Source organism: Silene latifolia, chromosome 8 (genome assembly GCF_048544455.1).
Source record: "Silene latifolia isolate original U9 population chromosome 8, ASM4854445v1, whole genome shotgun sequence".
NCBI lineage: Eukaryota > Viridiplantae > Streptophyta > Magnoliopsida > Caryophyllales > Caryophyllaceae > Silene > Silene latifolia.
The window spans coordinates 104,855,816-104,861,240 of NC_133533.1; the positions used below are offsets into that span (position 1 = coordinate 104,855,816).

The 5,425-nt window shown below is 35.0% G+C and overlaps 1 long non-coding RNA gene across 1 annotated transcript; it reads left to right on the forward strand.

The window, feature by feature from the left end:
- Positions 1-453: 453 nt before the first annotated feature.
- LOC141595812 (uncharacterized) lies at positions 454-3,877 on the forward strand. Its single transcript, XR_012522300.1, has 3 exons — positions 454-679; positions 773-846; positions 3,723-3,877. It is a non-coding gene; the product is annotated as an uncharacterized LOC141595812 (long non-coding RNA).
- The last annotated feature ends 1,548 nt before the right edge of the window (positions 3,878-5,425 follow it).

Sequence of the window (5,425 nt, forward strand, 5' to 3'; positions counted from 1 at the left end):
AAATCTGGATGTACTGCATTTGTCATGTATGAGATTTGATAAGACCTCGTTTCACTCATCTTTGGCATGTTGATGGTGTGTAACACCCGCGAATTTCTCATTTTGACACTTAAAATTTATTTAACCGTACTTACCTTACTTCATAATTTTAAATTATTTAATTTAATTAATTTTATTTTAAACACGATTTTTATAAAAGTAATATCTTTAAAGCTTAATTTATACAAAAATACGTATTTTAGTCGGATAGTAATAATAATGTAATAATAATATTATTATTAATGATAGTAAACTTCCGTCTTAAATTATAGTAGGTTTAACACGAAATTCCGTCTAGCTATAGACCGTCACATTTTTACATATAACGCTTATTTATTCAGACCAATCACAAGTCCTACCTTTCTATTTATATAATTCCTTTTTACACCCCATTTATATAATTCCTTTTTTTATTATTATTCACTCTCTCACTCACTTTGATCCCACAGACCAAACCCCTCCCCTCTCCCTTTCTATTTCATTTCTTGCAGCAAAACAACAACGACAAGGCTGTAACACAAACAAACCCATATAAACACCATTTTTCGATCTTTCAAACCCAGATTTCTCATCCGTTTCTCAACCTTTTTCCTTGATTTTTGTACCATTATCTTCCCCTTTCCTCCCTCCTTCTTTCAAGGTAAGAAAGTCTTGTTTTTGTGGTGATTTTAGTTTGACCCGTCTCATGAAAGTTCTGATTTTTAGCTCTTTTATCTCGTTTTCTTTCCTCTAGTTGAAGAAACTGAAGACCCGGTGGAAGACTCAAGCTTTGGGGACCAGTTATTCGAAGAATAAGGAGCGTTTAAGGTAACGGTGATAGGTTACTCGACAAAATGTCGAAATTCCGTCTTATGGGTCATTTTATACACTCTTGTGTGATAAAGTTGGGTCCTTTGTGCTTTTCTCTTATTAATGGTTGAATGTGTCGGAATAATTGTTTTAGTGCTTGGGTTTTATATGTGAAATTCCGTCACAATTTGTGCTAGCTTTGGACCGTGTTTACTCAGTAGAATGGTGGGTTGTTTGGTCGAGATTGGAACACTTGAATGCTTGAAATTATCGTGTTAATTTCCGTCTTAAAACTTGTCCTTTTCAGATGCCTGAGTTTATTGCCTTTTCCTGATTGATTGATATATAATTCAATAAGCTTGTAGCATACAGTCATATACCCATCCATTTGTGCAATTTACAACTGAAGTGAACTCGTGTTTTTAAATGTTACCATGGAAAGTTGCCTAAATGACTAAATGATGCCAGTAAAAGAATTATGCATTTTGATAAAACCAAACTCATTTTCTCTGTTCTGAAAAAAATGTGGACGTCAATCATCTGCTTGCCATTATGACTAGATGAAGCTGCTCAAAAATGTGAAAAAGGGGCTGTGAGTCAGTCTTATACACGGTTTTTGGTCAATGTTTGGTTGGTGGTTCGAGCCAACTCTCTTACTTCCGTCTCAAGTATATATCCAAGTACACAAATTCTCATTATAGACGGATACTATCCGTCTATACATATAGACGGATACCATTTCCCCTCACAAAATACCCATTTGCCATAAAGTGGGAAGCACGTGGAGGGTGTCCCACCTTGTCCCCCTACCCATTTTATTAGAGGTATTTACCCATCTATTCGCCCCACCCGTCTATACCAAGACCTATTGATCCAAGTATGATATGGGTCCTTTGTATGGTTAATTTCCGCCTTGTAACATGCTTAAAAACTTGTCTTAAGACGGCTTCACAAATTGTCTAGAAACCATGTATATAGGTTGTGTATGGGTGATTTTCTTGGATTGTTTTTGAGTCGATTTCACGGACGATTTGAACCAATTATTTAATTTCCGACTCGTGCGAATATCCATGTGTGTAATGGGTTAGTGGTATGTGAGAAATTCCATTCTTTTTATGTTTAAAATTTCGTCTTAAGACGGTCACAAAAGAACTTTATAAATCGTAAAAATGGACTTTGTCGAAGCGTTTTTAAGGGCTGTTTTTGACGGGCTTCTTTATGTTAAATTGAACCAACTTTCTTGCTATTGTCTCAAGTACATGTACATATTTGGATTGGGTCTTTTGTACGGGTAAAATCCGTCTTGGTTTGGCCTAGGAAACCGTCCTAAGACGGCTGGACAGTAGGGATTGGCTGCATCTTTTTGTTGCTTTGTACTGCGTTCCGTAGTCAGTGTCGTTATTCGTGCATGGATCGGGCCAGGCCTTACAGGCCGTGGCTGAGCCATGTCGAGGGTACAACCAGGCCGTGGCTGGGCAGGTGCCGGCCATGGCTAGGCTATAGTCTTGGTTAGATTAATTTTGACCATGAAATACGTGTATTCGGCCTTAATTCATTTAACTTCCGTCACATACTTTTGCATCCTAAATTGTTTTCCTACCGCCCATTTATATTTATATTTCTCACATTAATCATAAATGTGGAGTTTATTATTTATTCAAGTCAAAATTTGATGAAATGTCTCACTTACCTATAATATGAATTTTTAATCCGTTCATTCTCATTCATTTATCGTATCTCAAATATGGGTGAATTATTCTACTTATTTAATTAAATTGAGTCATTTATAATTGGATGCTTGTTTTGCTTATTATAAATGGTCCATCTCCGTTTGTTTACATTTTTATTCAAGTGACAAATATTGAAGAAATGGGTTACTTATTCTTATTCATGATTATGATTTGGCATGAAATGTCTCACTTGGATTATTATCGGTTCATTACATGTAGTAGTCTCTTTCCAAGTTGATTCGTATCGTTTGGTTGAGTCTTATTCTTATGATAATGCCTTTATGCTATACCGTATTGCTTGACTTATCTTTACGCCTCTTTCGGACTGTCCTGCCGATTGTGGGTTTAGCTCATATCTTCCGCCTCTTTCGGACTGTCCTGCCGATTGTGGGTTCTCGATTTCCAATTTAGGGTTCGGGTCTTGGATGCGGACTGTCCTGCCCCATGTCGAATCGGGAACTGTGCTGTCCCGAGAGTCTGGCCAGATTTAGACTAGGACTGAGTCTTGGGAGTACCATTGTCGTCCTACCAGGGGAATTATATTTTGATATATGAGTAGTAAAGGTCTTGCTTGGTTATAGATATTGGTATTTGTCTTTCTTGTGTTGTTTGTCTTGGTCCTATCGGATACTAGGGGTGAGCTATAAGCCCTCTAGTTGCGATATGATCGTCGAGATTGATGTTCCCATCCGTTCTTATGGTGAGATGCAAGCCATAAGGATGAATGTGACATTAGTAGCCACGTCCCGTACAATGATTGCTAAGTGGTTTTTTCCAAATAATGGCTACGGTTTCTGTTCTTGTAATTTATATTGGTTGATCCGTTACCTAATTGTTTCACTTGATTCGGATTTTAATCTCATATATATGTTGTATTTCCTTGAAATGCGTGCTTTTGTATAAATGATCGTATTCTTGTCTTTCATAGTATTTAATTGTCTCACATGATCAGTTAAATCTTTATTATGCTAATGTTGGTCTATCTTGTTCCATCTCAATTATTTGCCATGTTTACATATAACCTTGATATTCTTATCTTTTGTATGCATCTTATATGACTTACCTGTTTTAGTTCCTTGTTATGTTCGTTTTGACATTTTGTGGCTGGGAGAACCTTGAGTTATTCCCCACTGACTGTGGCGTTCATGTTTACATGAATGACAGGTATTAGTGGTGCATTCATGGGGTGAAGACATGTGTGAGCTAGCGAGCACTTTGGCCTAGTAGTTGGTTTATTAGGATTGCTTAGATTTACCTTTTATTGTATTGTCATTCGAGGGATATATTTTCCCTCACCTTGACTATCACCTTTGTATAATTTAAACTTTATTTCCTCATTCTTTATTTATGTTTTGGATTTTAATGAGTCCGCGCTTTAAATTTTAAAAGTTTCGAAAATTTCCTAATTTCCGCTTGAATTTGTAAGTTATATTTTCCGCTATATCGCGGGGTGTCACATGGTGCATGGCCTAGAGCCTTGCCTAACCTCTTCAATGTTGTTCTTTTTGACACATCAAGTGTCATAACTCATAATGGCTTCTATTGGACAAGGTAGTCTTTCCCTTCCCTTCTTCCCTAGTATTCTGCTTTTTACATTGATTGGCACTTGATCTTGCCTCTGTTTTTTTTGCCGTTGTCCAGAGATTACAGACGCACTTTCTTGAGACATTGAACATAGCTTGGACTTCTTGCATCTTCCCATGGGCCGGTTTACCATTTTTCATGTTCTCAAGTAATAGACAAACCATCCTATGTCTCTCATCATCTGTCAGATTTGGTTTCTTCATTGTGTAGTTTAGGTTTGTGTAATTTTTGTAAAAACAGTAGGTCTTAGTGTAATTTATGGGTTGTGTAATTTCTGGAAAATGCTTAGGCTAGTTTTTATGTAAAGGAGGTTATAGTTTGTTGATGTAAATTTGATGTAATGGTCTTTATAAACAGGTTTGTTGGTTTGGGGGGAAATTCAAAGATTCACACCAAAATATTTCCCCCCTGTCTTTGTAAATTGAGTGGGAAATCAGCTGGTGTACTTTCCCTTCCTTTTTTTTAATTTGTTTTAAGTTACCAATGCAATTTAGATGGTTTGATTAAATCATAACCACACTTGTTAAAACAACTTTTTTTTTCCTAAACAGCCAGGCCACACTTACTTAACACTTGCTCCTTGGTTGTTGAGCCAAAAGTAAATGGGTACATTAATAAGATATGGAGGGAGTAATATACAGAGTATAAAGAAAAATCCCAGCAATCCCCAATAAACTAAAGGAATAAGTCTATCTAATGTTTTCCCTCCAAAATCACCCATACTTTAATAAGGAAACAAAATAATTAATAATTATTACTACAATTTTCTTCATTTTAACATGGAATGGAATGAGAATTGATACATATGATAACCTTAGAGGCTAACAATAATTTTTGTAATTTAATAAACAAACAAAAAACAAATAATAATATTTGTAGCCATGACATGACACCCTTAGCTTATTTTATTTAGCACATGACACCCTATATTACGCATTTTAATTGCATTTTACATCTAACTTAATTGTATTATTAATTTCATAAATTAATTTCATGTAATGATATAACATTATTTTTTTTTATAATAATAACTAGTTTTGTACCCGCGAAAATCGCGGACTTGTTCTATTTGTCCCATTTATTTGCTTTTGTTGACGTCCATCTTTAACTAAAATATAAAATATTTTTTTATCGGGAATAAGCTATAAACCAAACATTTGTAAATATTTAATTCTTTTACATTATTTTTCATGATCATAGTAATATAGATAGAAGTTTTAATTTGAATTTTATTTCCATATATTTTAATACATGTTAATATTATTCATGAATATTTTGTAGTC